The following is a 19,050-nucleotide window of genomic DNA, read 5'->3' as shown; positions in this document are numbered from 1 at the left end:
TCACTGGTGCTGCTCTTTGACGACATGACGAACTCCCAGCTCTGTAGAACAACTGAACTGGACCTCTGCAGTACTAACCAGAGTCTAGCCAACATTCTCCGGTTTGTGTTCTTGAACACAAGCCTAGAGAGCTACTCTGCTAGAAGGGATCCAGCCTCACTCCTCCAAAAGATAACATTTTTAGAGAATGATCAGAACAGTCCACCATAAAAAAGTTACATCAGGCACGGCCAAGAATGAAAGCATCCCAAATTTGGAAATTACAACTGGAAGTTGAGCTCTAGGTTCATTTTCAGGTACACTAATGAAAGTGGTTTGGGTTTTCACAGATGAAAAGATGCAACATCTGAAAATAAGCATTCAGACTGAATTTTCGGCCTTTGTTAGCATTAGAGCACAGTTGATATCTGGTTGAAAAAATACATTCCAGTGATAATCACTTCCTCGTTATTCTCTGGATTTGCTCAGTTCAATGGTATTAGATACTTGCCCCTCTAAAGGCTAGCAACAGATTAAAACTTTGCCTGGTACATTTGAAAGTTACCTGTAAAATCTTACGGTAGTCTCTTTGGATCTCATATTTACACAGGAATTGCCTTGTGTTTGTTCTCTGACAGACATACCTCTTGTGATATAATCACTGTTAAGGTTTTATTCAGGAGCCACTTTTTCCCCTTCAAGTATTTATGGATTTGTGGCCATCTTGCCCAATTCATGTTGTTTAAATAATGTTTTTCCTCCCTTGTGTTCCAAGCCCTAACTTATGTCTATCCAGCATGGACAGCACTGTGTGTCAAACGCAGAACTGCTTGTCTTTCCCATCAGCCTGTCTGCTGCCGTCCTTTGCTTCTGTTTCTCTGAAAAGCAGCACTGCTGCACGAAAATATCTGCTAAAACAAACAAACAAACTCCCCCCAAAATGTAAAAAAAGCAAAGGGCTACAGAGTTTCTGCAAAGACGCGAAGTGACACAGCTGTTATCAGCCCATAACCTCCGTTCGCAGGCAGGGCCACTCAGCTGGAATGGTTTCAATGACAAGTCACGTTTTTCATTTCTCTGAGCAAAAGCCAAACATCTTTTGGAGTCCAAATGTCTTTCATACTGTTCTCAGATATGGGCACTATTGGAAAACTTTTATAAAACGGGTCATTCATCCAGTATAACCGAAAAGCTTCTCATCTAGTTACTCATGTTACAGGACAAGAACTGTATTGAACTTGCAGAAATTTTTGACGTGGTATTTCTGTGATGTCATCTTAAGTAAAACATCTGGGCAGACTTCAGAAAAACATAAAAGAAATTTTAATTAAATCATTCCTTGCCACTAATTTCTTGAAAGTGAGTAACCCTTCATGGCGGTTTTTAAGGGAGATTTTGCTGAACCACTTAAGAAAATCACCTCAAAAAGAAGTAACAACACACCAGCGAGGGGCAGGCGCGGCACCGCGACCCGCCGGGCGGGAGGAGCTCTGCCCCTCCGAGGGAGCGAAACCCGCCGGTTCGCCTCTCTCCCTCTCCCGCAGGCCCACACCGGGAGAGGCCGCAGGGCCGCCGGCTCCCGGGCAGGCCGGCAGCCAGTCCCCTCCGGCCCCCAGCGGGAGGCATCGCCCAGCCGAGCCGCTGGCACCAGTGCTCTCAGCGCTCCGCACCGACAGGACTGCAACTCCCGGCCACCCCCGGGAGCAAAGCCTTCTCCCGCCGCGGGGGCGGCTGGGAAGTGCGGTCATCCCCGCCCTTTGCTCGGCCGCCGCCCGCGGGCCGCGTCCCCGCCTGCGGCGGGAGCGGAGCGGGGCGGAGCGGAGCGGGGCGGAGCGGCCGCGGCGCCGCGCAGCGAGGCGGGAGGCGGGCGGCCCTCCCGCGCCCAGGGGCGGGGAGCGCGGCGCCGGCCCCGCCCGTGGTGCTCCGTGGAGCTGTTCAGCGCCCAGGTGCTGAGTCTCTCGCCGGCTTACGGACGCTCCGGCGGCGCTCCCTTCCCGGCGCTCCGCGGCGCGGCCATGGCTCCGGCGCTCAGCCGCCTCCGCCAGGCACTCTGAGCACCCGCCCGCCCGCCGCGCCCCGGCGTGGATGCAGCAGCTTCAGGCGCCCCTGGCTCCGCGGGGGAACGCGGCAGGTAAAGTCTCTTCCTCTCCGCCCATCCGCATCGTATCCCCACCCGCCCTTCTGCTCCGCGGGGCCCGGCTCGAGGGGCTTTTGCCGAGCCGAGAGCCGGACGCTGGCGAAAGGCGGGTTGTCTGGCGGGGAGCGAGCACCGCGAGGGGACCGCGGGGAACAAAGCGGCGCAGTGCATATGCTTTTTAAGTAGTTTCATTATTTTGATTTCCGGGGGCTAAGGAAGGGAAAAAAAGAGAGGGATGGCTGGTTAACTGCAAATATCTGAGCCTAGTTATATGTAGGAAAAACCCACTCCTCTTGGAATCATGTTCCTATTCTCATGGTTCAGCAATGGAAAAGATAAAGGCAGTGTTTGTCATACAGGTAGTGCTACAGTGAAGACTGCAAAATGGTTTCCTTGAATACCTTCCTTAGCTGTATTGCTTGTCTAGATTTTGTACAGCAGTAATTTCTTACTTATTTCTGTGTGATTACTAGCCCCACCAAAGAGCTAGGACAAGCAGCAAAAGGCTAGAGGCAAACCAGCATGCACAGTGCCTCTGTGAAAAGGTGTCAGAAAAGGGAGGAAAAAATTACACTGTATTTAAGGCCAAATGACAAGTTACAGCCTACATGAAGTCATTTACAGCCAAGCATTGTGTTGCTATGCCTGATGCTTCAGGCTTCCTCTTATTGCTGGATGATGAATAGGGAATTGAGCAAGCATATTAAAACATGCATAATCAAGCAGCAAGTGTTCTTAACTGCCTGTATGTGTAGTAGCTTCTGTTGTCTAAGGATTGGTGAGTATTCCTTAACTATCGATAGACTGTATGTTTTAACCTAGATAGAGTAGGCTGCAGCTGTAGCTTTGGGTTTTTTTTTATGTTGGTAATACAGGTGGACTTACAATTTCTCAGATTGGCATAGGAAGGGGTAGGCTGGCAAAACTCATCACTTTTCTCAGGTGTAGACAGTGCAAAAAGTTTAACCTGGGAGACTGCATGCAGCCAGACCAGGAACTTGCACCGTTTCTATGCTGATTTTGACAAGAAACTGAAGAACCAAACTAAGATTAAAAAACTGCTTCCTTGAGAAAACCAAATGCCATTTAATTAGCATACTCTTAACACTGTGTCCTGTATTGAGAAAGAATTTGTGTATAAGGCATCCTCCACTCCCCACATTGCTATGTCATGTATTAAACCAGAGAGAGCCACAAAGGCAATTGCTTGGATCAGTTAAGGCAGGTGTTTAAAAGCAAGTTGATGGGACTCCCATCAGTTCCCACGTTATTAAAGATTCTCCAGTCTGGACAGAAACTTATGACTTCTATTTAATTGACTTGACTTTTTTTTGTACTAACGATTTTAAGGTTCATGTATGTAATGCATTTCCAGGAAACCATGCATTCCATTTGTCTTATATAGGCTTTTTTGTTCAGCAGTTTTTGTGCTTTACTTTAATAAAAAGAAATAGAACAGTTTGGGTACCATCTCACAGTCATCACATATCCAAAAGCTCTCCTTCCAATAGGCACCTTGGACATGCAGGGGCTTAACATCAGGCCCTTAAAAGTAGCCTTTTAAGGATCGAGTTAATATATAATAGCACATTACTGTAAAATTAAAAAACCATTTGTGCATATAACTGTATATAAGGCAAGCTTCCCCTCTCACCACTAGAATTAAAAGATTTCCTGACATAGCTCCTCCCTGCCTCTGTCTTTTAGTCTCAGCACCATAGAAGCCTCAGAGCATGTGACCAGCTATGTGTGATTTTAAGCTATGCTATTGAATTTTTTCCACAGGGAACAATTACTATAGACTGGCAAGTCAACCATTTTGATCTTAACAGATCTAGCTGTGTTTAGCGATGGTAACTATAGCATACACTGCTTAACTCAGTCTGAATATCTCACTGTGGCAGTTTGCTTCCAATTTAAAAGGATGCTGTTAAGCCTTAAAATAGGTTCTCATTTTTGGGTAGGAATGAAAGAGGCTTAATACCAGAAGGACACTGTAGACATTTCAGTTGCTGCTGCCTGCAACAGCCCTTGAGAAGCCAGTAAAACAGCAGAAGAGCTGAGCAGCGTGCTCTGACCACACCCCTGCATTGCCATAATTCATCAACCCAGACCCTGTGCTTGCTGCCACATTCGGGTTTTTACCTGGTCAGTCAGGACAAAGACAAAGCTGCTTTGTGTTAATGAAGCTAGCACAGCAGCTTTTAATAGAGCTAACGATCTGGTCTTCCCAAAATATTTTTAAAGGACACTCCTGTTACCTCGTCATTGTTTATGCTAAAGGCTATTGCAAATAGAACATTTATACTAATTGCTTACATGTCAGCTTGGGCAATAAACAATCCATGTTTTTCTGATGTAGGATCCACTGCAACTTTCTCTGTGCAGTTATTATGCATTCAGCACAGTACAATAAATCTCAAGTTGCAATCTCTTTGTGGAAATGTTTATTTTAACTTCTACAGTAGACTGCTGAAGTAATGGAAATGTTTCCATTACACTTAAGTAAAAGCCTATTTTTCAAAAAGACATGCACAAAAAACTGACCTGGAAATATTTAACATTAGAGCCACTGTTATGATCACATTGTACAGCAATGCAGTAACGGTTTGAGTCTTTTTTTTTCTTTAAACACTGAATAATCCTTAAAAGCACAATCTTTACAAAAATGCAATAGTTAAAAATCAATATGTGCTATTGAAAAGCAGAGACCAGTGCTTCTTTACTGCTAACTGTATGAGGGAGACAAGACACATCCCTTTATGAAAGAGAACCAAAGTACCCTGTATTACCAAAAAAGAAAACCTTTCAATATGCGGTTCTATTCCCTGGATTGTGGCTGAGACGGCCTATATATATATTCTACAATTCTAAAAAGAGAAAAAATAATTTTATACATTGTATAGTGCCAATTTTCGGTTTGAATTCTAGCAATGCTTGGTATTAAATGTAACTAGATTTTACTTATGCTCATAATTGCCTTTAAGTTGTTAGTATGATACTCCCAAGTCTACACTCCAAAGGAGATATTTAAATGCACACAATAAGCAGTTATTGAACTGCTTCCTCTTACAAGACAGGGCCTGCTAACTTCAAAGGAGTAATCCCAGTGACCTGCTTCAAGTAGCAAGTAAGATTCTCAGTAATTTTTGAAAGTATAGCTCCTAACTTGCAAATATTTAAATATAGATTTTAAGCATTTGTAGTAAGTTCTCCATGACACTCAGGAGTAAACAGAAGAAAATTGTAGCCACTCTCCAAGCATGATTGCTATAATCATATACTTTTATGTATCGCAGGTCAAGCTCACTGTAAAATCTCAGAAAATGTTAGACTACATTTGAATTGTGCTGTTGCTGTAAAAAGGAACAGTCCATAATTTGGGCTGACAATACAATGCTGACAAAGATTCGTGCAGAAACATTCAATCCATTCTATTTTGTCTTGAACAGCTAGTTTCTGAGAAATGGATAGTTTGGGGATGGTATGCAGAATGAATGCAGATTTTCCTTCTTGATTAAGTTCTACTCAACTTTGTTTCTAGTGCTTGGCAGAGGGGTAAGAAATGGAAGAAGATGGCACAGAGGGCAAGCCCTGCACATACAGTTGTATTTATCCATTGGGAAGTCACCAGCTTTTTGGCGATTCCTGACTTAGGCAAATACTGCCCTTTGATGGCTATGCTGTCAGGGTTACTCAGCTTTTGCTCTAAAAGCAGGCAGAATGCTGCCATACCTTAATGAAGTGACCAAACATCCTCTTAAGTCAAAACAGGAACAAGTAACTTCATGATTATAGAAAATCTCAGAGAAGGTGAAGGAGACTGAGAAATCTCTGTCTTGAAACTTGTGCTACAAGTTTGAGGTTTAACAAGTATATTTAAAGAACATGAAGAAAGTCCTCTGTGTGTGAGGTGACCCCAGCCTCCTCAATGGGAAAGGACGCCTGGGCAGCATGCCTGCTGCTCTCTGTGATTATTCCTGCTGGCTGCTGGCCTACTGGGCTTCAGGTGAAACGCTACATTGTAGTTTGTATTCTACACTCACATGCTATTCCACAGATAGCATACATGAGGTGCCTGGACTAGGATCTGTTTATGAGACCATCAAAAAATAACTTATTCTGGCCTTCTTCGCATTTCTTTTTTGAGACTTGTCTGAGGCTGCTATAAAAAAATTGTTTTTTTTTTTTTTGTTTAGTTTTTGTTTTTCTTAATCTCTTGCTTCTTGTCTTCAAAAAATGAAACTTGACAAAATTTAGAAATACAGTCATCTTAGGTATTCCACATGAAACGCACACAGGACCAAACTCTTTAAAATTTCTGAAATAGCCAGAATTTCCATTAGCTTCAGTTTAAAATGGCTATACAGTCTTTAGATTTGGACCCAAGATGTCTCAGACATCACAACAGAAGAGACATCTATGCACAACCATACAACATTCCACTCATAAGAAGCTTAGCCTCTGTCTGTCCACTTAGCTTTATGCCTGTAGATAGGGACTATTCTCATTTATGTTTGCAATCAGAGAGCAGCTCTTGTGAATTTGTTTAGTATCTTTGCTTTGGAAGTGCTTTAAAATTTCAGCATTGAAAATGTATACAGAGTGCATAAACATTAAATTGGCATCCTAAAAATATGGACACAATTCTTAAAGGTACCCTTTGTTAATATTCCCACAGCATCTGTTGAACCTCGTGCTTTGGAAACCTGCATCTGACCTATGACACAGCTCAACTACAGATTTAGAACAAGATTTAACAGTTCTGTTCAGTATTGAGATTATCTGAAGAAAATGCTTTTCAGATTATCAAGAGTATGTTTACTCCAGAGAATGGATTAAAATTTGACAGCGTAAGATGAGAGGTTCTGATTTAAATATGAAGTGCATCAAGGCTTAGACTTGTATCACTGCGTCACGTGAAAAATACCACAAGACATACCAGGAGTTGAGTACAAACTGCAGAGAGCGTGTCTTAGGCACTGCTCTGGGTAGCTGAATGCTGTTCTAAAGAACACACTCCAGGAAGAAGTTTACGGTACAGTCACACCACCTCACACATCCTGACTTGCTACAAAGCATCAACTTGAGCAGGATTCTATTATTGTTACATAATTCAAAGTTAAACTCCTTAAATTCGAAAGCTGAGACAACAAGTGCAAGGCAAGTCTTTTCTCTGCAGTACTTAAGACTTCTGTCAACTACTATAACTCAAGCACAATCTATTTCAGTATTAACAACAGCAAAAATAACCCCTAAAGTGACAAGTCATATCTGCCACTCAAAAGTATACAAGCTTTTAATATATTTAAAAAACTGACTCCAGGAGAAGAGATTCCATCTGTTCCTCTTGACTGTTTCTAAATGAGTTAACATTTGATTAACAGTTTTGCTTCAATGCAGGGTTTTTTTTGTGTGTGTGTGTGTGTGTGTGTGTTTTGTTCTTTCCCATGCATATTGTGCTTCAAGCACAGTAGAAGCTATTCACTTTTAAACAAGATGTCTTGCTTTAATCTCCTCTCTGCGAAAAGAGTTTAGTAGTCACCCTACTCAAACATTGACAAAGCCATGTTGGAAAAAGAGGTAAAAATTCAGAGACTCCTTTAGGGTAACTGCAAAGAGGGCAGCAGAAAGATCCATGATCACTCACCTCAGGAAGTTGTGCAACTTTGTTTTATTTACTAAGCAGTTACTGGATGGAGAAAAGGCAGAGTTTAATGCTGCCTGGGAAGAGATAGTATTATTTCAAATAAATTACTAGCTATCGGTTGAGGGCTGTAGCTTTCTATACAGGCTGCTGCACCCTTCCCATACTGCTAAGCAGAACTGTCTGTCACTGATACTGAAAACAATGAGAAGTCCTGTCTCAGTGACAGATGACAAGCGAAGATTCGTTAAAATAGTGAGTGTTCCCTGAAACACTTCAAATATCACAGATGGAAGAAAAACTCTCCAGTTCCTGACTTCTTGGCACAATTACTTGTGTGAAAGCAGTACTGCCATGCAGATGAGGGATCAGAGTTTCATAGCTTTTTCTGTCAAAGTGCTTCACCCAAGCTCAAAGCTGATCTTCACCGATGATCCTACCAGTAAAAGGAAAAGACAGAGAGACTCTAGAACTGAACACAACATAGACAGGAGTCTCTTATCCAAGCTAAAGAACTCACACAGACAAATGAAGAAAGACAAGAATCTTGTTAATTTATTATTTCTGTGTGGGCAAATCTAGTCAGAGGGTAGAGAGATGTTTGCGTTCTCTTGTCCCCATGAGAGGAAAGAAGGGTAAAAACAATGTTGGAATCCCTTCGTGCCTCTTTGAGAGAGAACAAGAGGGAAGACGAGACCCTGACAGTGCCCATAATCAATTCCCAAGCAGGAGTGCATATTTTGCTGACACACACGGGAGATGAAGATTATTGCTAGTCCTAGAGGATACACATGCCATCAATTACATGATGAAACTGAAAGCTCTCCAAAGCTTTAACTTGAAGCTGCATGTGTCTTTCAAGCATGGCAAGACAATGCGAAAGTAAAGATGACTGCATAATCTAAAAACAACACTTAATTGTTTCTAGTCCTGGGGAAACTTTTCTTACTCCCACACCAAAGGTGGAAAAATTACTGAAAAAAGCCTGTCCTGATAAAGTGCAATTATGCAGATGACTCCCGTTGCTGCCAGAGTACCAGGTATATGATGAACATTCCTTTGAAAGAACTATATACAGTGGAAATGAAGCATGATAAGTAGGCTACCACAAACTGGCAGACCTAACTCCATACTGCTGTAAATGCATATTTGGGTATAAAATTATTTTTATTCACTGAGGGAAGGCACTGAATTTGTCATTTCAGCTTCCATGTAAAACTATTAATTTTCAAATAACATGAGTGACAGAAATAGATAATTGGCACTTTTTAAAAAGCCAGCCTCCTGACCACTTCTCAGAACGTCCAGCTTTAGCCCAATATTGTCCTGTTTATGTCTTCCAAAGAAAAACAATAATGAATCCAAGGTACACAAAGTGAAAAGGTACAGGCACAGCTGAATCTTTATTGAACAGAAGTACATAGAAACCTTTACTGAAAGTTTCTCTGTCACACAGGCTGCTGATGCACACATCTAACACCTAATTACATTAGTCTGCTTTTTGGTCCTAGAAGAAAAGGCTCTGGAACACAAGAGTCTGTCTATAGGTGCAGAACACTACCTTACCAGATCACTAGGTCAGCACAAAATAAGTATTCCTACATGTTTGCTGTTTTGACTTTCAAAGACAGTCTGCTCAAGTAACTTAGAGCAAATACGAAGAGTTCATCTCTGCCAGCTGATATGATGCTTGATTTTGTTATTTCACAATGGTAAGGTCCTTCAACTTTAGTTTTTACATTAACCTTGCAGATTTCGTATGCTAAACTTTCTCAGAAAGAAAAAGCTAATCCCAGTCCTAAAAGAAAGAATGAAACAAAACACCCATGTAGGCTTCCATTCAGGTCAATCATTCTCCTCAGGTCTTAATGCTTTTGACTACTATTTTTCCCCACTATTTTCTCTCACACAAACAAGTTTCAAATGTCTACCAAAGAGGGGAAAAAGGATTTTTTAATTTCTCTAGTTATTGTAAATAACTGCTCCATTACACCCATTCATTCCTTCACCTGGTGGTCTGCCAGCAGCTACCTACAATTGTTAGAAAGGGTTCCACAACCTATCCACAAAAACCGCTTTCTTCTATGCAATCTTAGTTTCAAATGTAGGTGTTTCTTTCCCATAGAAGCTAGGAAAATCCTGACAGATGGAAGAACTAGTAAACAGCTTCAGCCCTGGGAAGGCTGCATATTAACTCTATGTCAAGCAGAGATTACAGCTCTAATTTCATAATCTGCCTATGAAGAGCTACTTCTGACCATGCTACAGGGCCCAGTTCCAGATTTCTCCATTCAGAACTTATGCAGTCTTTATGTCTGTGCCACAACACAACTTATATTATATCATATAATATCATTCATTTTTATAGAATATAGAAAGTTACTTAATCTAACTTATTATTGAACCCATTGTAAGTAAATGGAACAGCCTGCCTTGTTAAACACAGTATGAAAAGGATTAATAAGCTCTACACAGTGATGTTTCTATTACTTTAGGATGTAGCAGATGAGCATTTCTTGGCAACTGGAAGTGTGACTGATTCAAATAGTTTTAATGTAAAACTAATGAGAATACAATGTAACAATTACAATGAAGCTGAAGCTTCTGTATTTTCCACTTCCTTAACTATATTGGTTCAAATTTTGACTGGTTTGTTAGCAGGAATTCTTTTTGTTAACTGAGATTATTTAAAGCACAACAATTTGAAATATTGCGAGGCCTAATGATTTTTTTTTTCCCCCAGAGGTAATTCTTTGAGAGATTCCTTTTAGCTAATAGGATGCTAAGTAGCCACTAGCTCCTTCTAGCCTAGCATGTAAGTGGATTTTAAAGTGCTCTTAAAATACTCTTCCGATCACATTCTGGTGAATAGTTTTAGTCTTCTGCTGCAAGTTTACTTGTTATTTCCAGCACAGTAAATTAACATAGGCAGTGTGTTCACCTAACAATGATGACATTCCATAATATTAATGGGATAATGCTTAGTCTGAACCTGGGCTACGGAGTCCATCTGGTAACAAGGAGGGAAGATAAGCTGTAGTTCACCAGCTTCTGTCTGCAGCTTTCTTGGGGTTGACTACTTGTTCTTTTTTAGCATAAGATATCTGCAGCTTCACTTAATGAGAGGAAAAGTTTATTAGTTCCCAGTTCAGTTGCAGACTTCTGGACATTTTCAAATTCATCTGCCTCTCACAGTCATTTATAAGGCTTGTCATGACCACACATGAGAACCTCATTTAGTTTTGGAGACTATACCACTGGAATTATTATACTAGCATAAATTCCACCAATACAATAATACAACTTCAACTTCCTAGCCAGAACAGGCTTATCTGTTATCAACATACCTTTACCAGCATAACAACACCACCATGGGAGAAGACCCATTTCAGCTGCAAGGGTTTAGTTTGGAAACAAACCTTCCTTGGATAGACAGTCCCTCACTAGAGGTACTAAATGACAGGTCTAAATTTACCCAGGAGGTCGTAAGTACAGTGGGGAAATAAAATCCAGCTTACTGATTATTAGTTACTGCTGTAAGCACACTCAGTTTTCTTTATCATTAAGAAATAACAAGTAGAAAAGACCCTTAGAAGATGACCAACAGTAGCATCTAACATGCAAATCAGTGTCCCAGGAGTTTTAATCTCCTGGGGCCTTCTTCATGAGGACAGCTGCCAGCTACAGATGCTTGGCTGACTAATTGGCACTAGTGATAAACAATATTTGAATTTGTCCAGGAAAGGAGCAGAGTGTCTGAGAAAGGCTTAGCAACATACGTTAAAAAAAAAATACATCTTCGTTGAAATTATTATCTGTGTGATTCATTTCTACCCCTGAAAACTGCACTAACACAAAGCAGTGGTTTAGAATGCTCTAGACACTACCTAAATGAAGCTCGGTTATGGGCAGATTATAAAGCAGGTACAATGTACAAAAATAAAACAAACCGCTATTATAATAAGGGACAGTATACACTTGGGGCTTCATAAAGCAATTCTGTATTCAGTCTTGACCAGCTTACAAGCAAGCAGAACTTTTCATCAAAAAGATTGCTAGGTTAGCAATATGCCAGCCCTTGAGCTACAAGACAATCTATCTTATCTGTAACACTGATACTGCTAAAAAGAAGTTGTTCTCTAACTTCTTGACAAAAGATATCAATCTTATGTTTCTCAGGAGCTATTACCTGACTTGCATAATATCTGAAAGTATTTAGATGCCTCCTTCAGGGATTTTAAAGAACAGAGTTACTGGTAAGCAACACACAGAACTGGATTAGACTTTCCATGCATTCAGATATGCACCTTCCAGACAAAAAAAATCAGGAGCAAGCTAGGTTGTGAAATTGAATAAAATTATTCTAAAAAAAAATCAGGAAAAGAAATGAAGTGATAGACAAGTTTTGAAAGAACCTGGCAAAAGAAGGAAGCTGAAGAAAGCAACTTAAGTGTCAAGGACTTAATAGAGAGGATGAAATATACGATATATGCGTACAGCAACAACTGTTTTAAAAGCTTCTGAATAAAAAATTAACAGCTGCTAGTGTACTCTGTAGGACTTGCATCTAGTCTGAGCAGGAGAGCTGTTAAGACAGTGAGCCAGCAAGACAGATGGCTGGTGAAGGAACTGACACTGCAAGAGCTAGAACATTCAGTAGAGAGGGAAAACAACAGCTATACCCATGAAGGAACTGCTGCCAAGCACATAAGTGAATTGAGAGGAATCATGTAATTTCAACAGTTCCTATAAAAATGTGAAGCATGTGCTGAACTGCAGGCAATGTATAAGGCCCCAAGCCCAACAGTTCAGCATTGGTGCAGGAGCAAAGGGATAATGGAATAATTAAAAGGTCAAGCATTACGGGAAAAAAACAGCGGCAAATAGTTCAGTGATGTAAAAGTGATTTCACAAGTGAGTACAGAAAATGCTCAATAGATGTAAGGACTGAAAAGATAAATCTACCACTTCAAACTAATTTGCAAAAAGCTAGCTCTTGAAAAGCTAAGACGTGTGACATCCTCGCCCCCCGATTTAAAGTCTGCCTAGTAAGATGAAAATAGTTTCCACAAAGCTTGCATTTCTCATAGCTACAGGTTTACTATCAGCAGGATTCCAGACATTCATAACAGTCAACTGCAATACCTGTATCTTGAGACCCACTTAATATCTGCAATCAAATTTCCACATGTTTTCAAGTACTTTTAGTACAACCCACTTCTCTTCACATTTGCAAAAAAAAAAAAAAACTGGAAAATTTGGCCATAACATATTCTTGGAAACAGAGTGACTTAAATGTACAAGGGTTGGGGGCTGCAGGAAGAACAAGTTTGACAAATGAACAGTTTTGCGTGTGCAGGGAGGTGTCCTGAGATCTCATGAAAATTGATTTCACGTTTTATTAGCACTGCATACCACTGTAAGAAGCAATAGTTCTGACAAAAAAATAAATATATATATATATATATATAAAAAATAATAACCAAAATGGGCACTTAAAAAAAAGTTTCTACATTAACTACTTATTAGCCAATTTACAACCGTTCCAGCTCATTACTGCTGCCATTCATTGTGAACAAGAGGAAAACTGGATCCTTCTTTTGAGTTCTGTGACAGTGTTTATGTATTTAAGGTTACATTACTACACAGATATACACTTCAGTACATGCTGTTTTCATGAAACATGTACTGTATACTATTAAGTGTTTAAGCTCTACCGTTCTAGAGAAAAAGCTCACTGCTGAAGACAGCTCTTCCAAAACTCTTTAAACTGTGCTGTGACTTTTACCACTGCTACAGAAGAAAAAAGGCTGTGGCATGGACAAGCAGAATATTAAAAATCCTGTCAAATTTCTTACAGAATAAGATTATCTTTCTGGTATTTGGAAAATTAGATTACTTTCCAAGATGCAGAAAGATTTTTAATACACAGGCCAGGCAACCTAATTAAATAAACAGCATGGGATGGCTCCAAAACATTATAGATCACACATTAATGCAAAAAGCCAACATAATTATGACGTACCCATCCCGGACTTTTGGGTACATAAAATAGATTTAAACAAATCACTGATGTAATAATGAGTACAAAAATGATCATCAGAATGACAAAAATAAGTCAGTGTGACTGACAAAAACTAATTAATATGCTTAAGGTTCAGAGAAAAAAAAAAGTTTGAGTCATCATCAGCAAGACCATCTAAATCTGCTACTAATCAAGCTACTTTAAAGAGGCATGTAGTACAAGTCTTAGATGAAACCGTTCTCTCTGAAAACTCTAGAGAACTTGTATATTAATTGGAGGCCTCTTCTATTAAGTGGAAAGTGGCTCACAGAGAGCTCAACCCCCCTGCCAAAAACCCCACAACCCACTACCTATCTACAGATATATCAGAAATTAAACCACACTTTTTTGGTATTTTCCTTCTTCTTCAGGCCACCTCATATTTCCTTTCCTAGCTCTCGTTTGCATTCCAGTTCTGCTGGAGGCAGCAGCACCAGCCCCGGTGAGGGGGCCGCAAAGCCATCACTGCTGCAACGGGTGTCAGGGGGGCCGCGCTGAGAAAACTGACACAGGGCCCAGCAGGCAACATCAGCCTCTCTTCTGCATCCCGGAGAGCATTCCTGTGTCTCCCCACAGCGCTCACTCAATGCAGGTAACTTCTGCCAGGCTCACACTCACACCTCTGGCTCTGCACCTCAGTCACTTCCCAGTTTAGAAACTGGTAGAGTTGCGCTAACAGTCAGCAAGCCAGCCAGCCAGTTTGGCAATAATAAAGATGGCACGGCTTACGCACCACAACCTGTTAAGACATTAAGGCACCTTTTTACCGGTTTAAAAACTGGCTGTGGTATTAGAAGTTTGTCACATTGTATTATAAGGATCTAAGTAAGGTAAAGCAAGGCTATTCCTCAAGAGGGCACTGACACTTTACTTCTGAAGCTAACGTTAGCTACCTCCAAACAAATATAATATTGAGAAGAATAACATACGGACTATACTTCATCTGGAGGACACCAGCTGACGTGCCGCTCTTCACCAGGGCCAGATACCCGGCTGCCAGGAACAGGAGAATCTTGTCGTCACCGGACCGCCGCACGGCGCCGCCACCTTCAGATCCCCTCAGCCCCACCCGCCCCTCTGATTGGTGCTTTCCAGCCGTGTCCCCGCCCCTGCTGCCGAGTAGCCAATCAGAGCGAGGGCGGTGGGAAAGCGGGTTCTCTGCGGCCGCCATTGCAGCGTCCTCGGAGCAGCGAGGGCGGGCGGGCTGGGTGCGCGTGCCGCCTCCTGCAGGGCGGGAAGTCCGTGCGCCGTGGGCAAGCGCAGCTGCCTTTGTTCGCCTCTTCTCCGGCCCTACCACGCCAGCCTTGCAGAAGAAGGTTAAAAAGAAAAACCTGGACGAGCTGCAGGCAGTGGAGGGAGCGGCTGAGCAGCACTGGGCGGTGTGAGGAGAGGTGCTGAGCGGAAGGGCCTGCGAGGTGTCCTGGGCTCCCTGCTCCTCAGACGGTTTCTTTCAGTTCCTAGTGCTCGCTTGGTTTTGTTTCTCCAGTGTCGTCCTTCGAAATTAACCCTGCTAGGCAGCATGGAGCAAAGGTATTTCAATGGCAGTAGATTTATTAAATGATTAAATGATTTACTGAGTAATTTGCTACTAGCTAAGCAATGTTTTAGTAGGGAGATTATGTAAAATGCTAAGTCTTTGTGTTTCTTTTGTTGGTGTGCAGATCCCCCAGGCTGTACCAAGCTGATATCAAAGGAGGGTGGTGGCTGTTTTTGCTGAAAGGGGAAGTCTGAGGTGACAGTCAGGGTAGACGTGCCCATTTTCAGTGCACCTCATGAGTGACCAGACCATCTCACAAAACGTGGAGTTACTCAAAGGAAGAGCAGGTGATAAATGAGTCTTACAGGGCACTTTCTTTCTGCTGAATTTACTGAAAAATGAAGGCAGCGCAGTCTGGCATCCTCCTCCCTTAAGTGGGTGAACCTGGAAGTTGGGTGAGCACTTGATCCTTGAGTGGGGGGGCTGGGCTGCATCTCTGCTGTGAGTCTCTGTGTCAGATTTTATGGAGACAGTGCATTTTAGGAGCTTATGATCAAATGGTTCTGTGTTGTGCTTGCTCAAGGGACAGGAGGGAAACATTAAATTACACCCACTTAAAGTTACTTGCTAACGAATGTCTTAATTATATGCTAGGGTATTAGAAGGATTTTACCTGAAGTCCCTGATGGTTTTGCTGTCTCATAAGAATCACCTATGTTTAGATAAGCTAGAATTAACATGATCTCTTTAAAAAGTCTATATTTGTAACTGGGGTAAAGATAGTTTGTGTTAAGAAAATAACATGTTAAAATTTTCAGGGCAGGTTGTAGCAGGGAAAAGCCAAACACTTCCACATTAGATGTCATGCACATCTTTTAAAGGCAAGATATCCTTGACAGATGCTCAGGGGCTTGTTGTTATAGCTCTGGTCACAGCATGGAAAAAGGTCTGATGATTCCAGTTTTTCCGTATGGCAGTTCAGGGAACTAATGGAAACTGACTTTCTAATGTAATAACTGGATGAACTGGCCAAAGCTGTCATTTCGGTTTTACAGTCAAACATAAAAGTGTAAGCAACCGCTGTGCCACTAAATTCAAATATCCACAAAGAAACTTCAAAACCAAAACCAAGTTCTATTCATGTCTTTGGGACAAAGAGTTGTGCTGAAGGCAGGATTTTGGCCTTGTTATTCCATGATTTATATGAAAGTTCGCAGTTGTAAAAGCTTCAAAATGTAATTCAGTCTCATTTTGCACAGCAGTTGCTTTTAGGAAGTGATTCCTGGAGTGTGTGTTAAAGCTACGTGATACCATCCTAGTGCACTTAAGTAACAAATGGCTATGTTCTCTTTGGCAATTGTATAAATTAGCAGTTGGATGAATATTCTGTTGTCGTTTTTGCCCATGTTGTGTAAACTCAATTCATTTACATAGATTCAACCCTATTTGGTTACAGGGAAGAAAGGTGTGAGGGATTGCTGCATTTTCTTTCAGGCCCGCTCACTGTTCTGGCTCCCATCTGCTGTCACTAGCAGCACTGAGGCTGACATCAGTGAGGAACTGGCCAAAGGAAGAGGTGCTCAGCTCTGGCTCAGATAAGAGGGGCTAAACTCAAATTGGTGCATGGACAGGGCCAGTAAATGTAGTAGTAATAACAAGCTTTGCCATGTAGAGTATTAGGTTGGTGCAAAAGTAATTGTGGTTTTTGCATTGTTGAAATTTGCCATTTGATATTGGAATACATTCTTAAATAAATGTGTTTATATTATACACCATTTTAATGTGCTTTTCTGGCTTTATGTTTTTCTGCTACTGACTTACTACCTGCTGTTTCCTTGATATTTATTTTGGACTATGGAGATGCTGTTAGACAAAAAGCAAATTTGAGCAATTTTCTTATTCAAGTGTACGGTGCAGGGGTGGTTCAAGGAGTTTCGCAAAGGAGATGAGAGCCTTGAAGATGAGGAGCGTAGTGCCTGGCCATTGCTCTCAGCTGGTCCTTGTCAACTTCCAATCATCGAAGCTGGTGCTCTTACGACTACATGAGAAGTTGCCGGAGAACTCAGCATCGACCATGCTACAGTCATTCAGCATTTGAAGCAAATTGGAAAGGTGAAAAAGCTTGAGAAGTGGGCACCTCATGAGCTGACCGAAAATCAAAAAGATCGTTGAAGTGTCATCTTCTCGTATTCTGTGCAACAACAGTGAACCATTTCTCGATTGGATTGTGACATGTGACAAAAAGTGGATTTTATATGACAACTGGCAACGACCAGCTCAGTGGTTGGACTGAGAAGAACCTCCAAAGCACTTCCAAAAGTTAAAATTGCACCAAAAAAAGGTCATGGCCGCTATTTGGTGGTCTGCTGCAGTCTGATCCACTACAGCTTTCTGAATCCTGGTGAAACCATTCAATCTGAGAAGTATGCTCAGAAAATTGATGAGATGCACCAAAAGCTGCAATGCCTGCAGCCAACATAGGTCAACAGAAAGGGCCTGATTCTTGTCCATGACAATACCTGACCACATGTCACATAACCAGTGCTTCAAAAGTTGAACTAATTAGGCTGCAAATTTTTGCCTCATCCACCATACTCACCTGACCTGTCACCAACCGACTACCACTTCGTCAAGCATCTCGACAACTTTTTGCAGGGAAAATGCTTCCACAATCAGTAGGATGCAGAAAATGTTTTCCAAGAGTTCACTGAATCCTGAAGCACAGATTTCTATGCTACAGGAATAAACAAACTTATTTCTCGTCGGCAAAAATGTGTTGATTGTAGTGGTTTGTATTTTGATTTATAAAGGTGTGTTTGAGCCTATTTATAGTGATTTAAAATTCATGGTCCAAAACTGTAATTACTTTTTCACCAACTTAATAGATTTATTCAGTAGATTTATTCAGTCTGTTCTAGGTTGCCTCTCGTGTTCCTGCCCTGGTAGAAATACATAGTATCAGCAGTCCCAAAACCTTTAATGGCTGCAGTGTTGGCTTTGAGCATAGGAAAACAGATTTTTAAGAGTTTGGAGCCAGGTTTTCAAGTACTTGGCATCTATAATTGGGGGTGGATTTTCAAAAGAGGTTAGCACTGACTGTTCTGAGCTCTTGTTAAGATTTGTCCATTTAGGTTTTGTGCCTAACTGAACTGATCAGTTGAAAATCTGGTCCCTATGGCCAAGCATGACTTTCTCAGAATGCCATGGGGTCAGTGATAACATGTTGAAAGAAACAAACAAACCAAATCAACACCAAACCAAACCAACCCCCTGAAAGAACCCAAACACACGCACACACCAAAAGAAACCACCAAAACCCAATAACAACAAAAAAAAAACCTCACAAAAAACCCAGCTATACAGCAGCCCCCTCGCAGTTTAGTACCCGAAGCTGCCACCCAGCACGGAGTAAGAGGAGGTTGAGCTCTCTGGTACGTGCAGACAGATAACAGTCTATGTTGAGACCAAACTTAACAGTAACTATTGTTTTGCTACATCTGCTCTGGCTGTGTGTTTATTTAAAGTATAAGCTTTTGTGAAAGGGAGGCTGCTAGTTATCCAAGTGCAAAATGTCAGATGTGTTTGGGAAAGTACGTGAGTGAAATGCTTTAATTAAAATTTACTTAAGTAACCGTTAGTAATGTTGTGAGTTCTGAGATAACACCACAGCTTCTGGAGTTGTGCTGCCTTCCGGCCTAGAGGCTGGGGTTAACAGTTGTTTCCCTTTCACTGTAGTCACTGGTGCA

At 41.5% G+C, this 19,050-nt stretch overlaps 1 protein-coding gene across 2 annotated transcripts in view; it reads left to right on the top strand.

The window, feature by feature from the left end:
• The first annotated feature begins 1,800 nt into the window (after positions 1-1,800).
• Positions 1,801-19,050, top strand: part of SMPD3 (sphingomyelin phosphodiesterase 3) — a 98,764-nt gene continuing 81,514 nt past the window's right edge. Inside the window, exon 1 of one of the 2 annotated variants that reach the window (XM_065028508.1) lies at positions 1,801-2,110. The gene's annotated coding sequence lies outside the window, so the exon portion shown is untranslated. Of the gene's footprint in view, positions 2,111-15,081; positions 15,358-19,050 lie in introns of those variants that run through there. The other variant, XM_005507113.4, reaches the window with a different exon arrangement.

Source organism: Columba livia, chromosome 13 (assembly GCF_036013475.1).
Source record: "Columba livia isolate bColLiv1 breed racing homer chromosome 13, bColLiv1.pat.W.v2, whole genome shotgun sequence".
NCBI classification, from domain to species: Eukaryota; Metazoa; Chordata; class Aves; order Columbiformes; family Columbidae; genus Columba; species Columba livia.
This window is presented reverse-complemented; position numbering and strand designations above follow the sequence as displayed.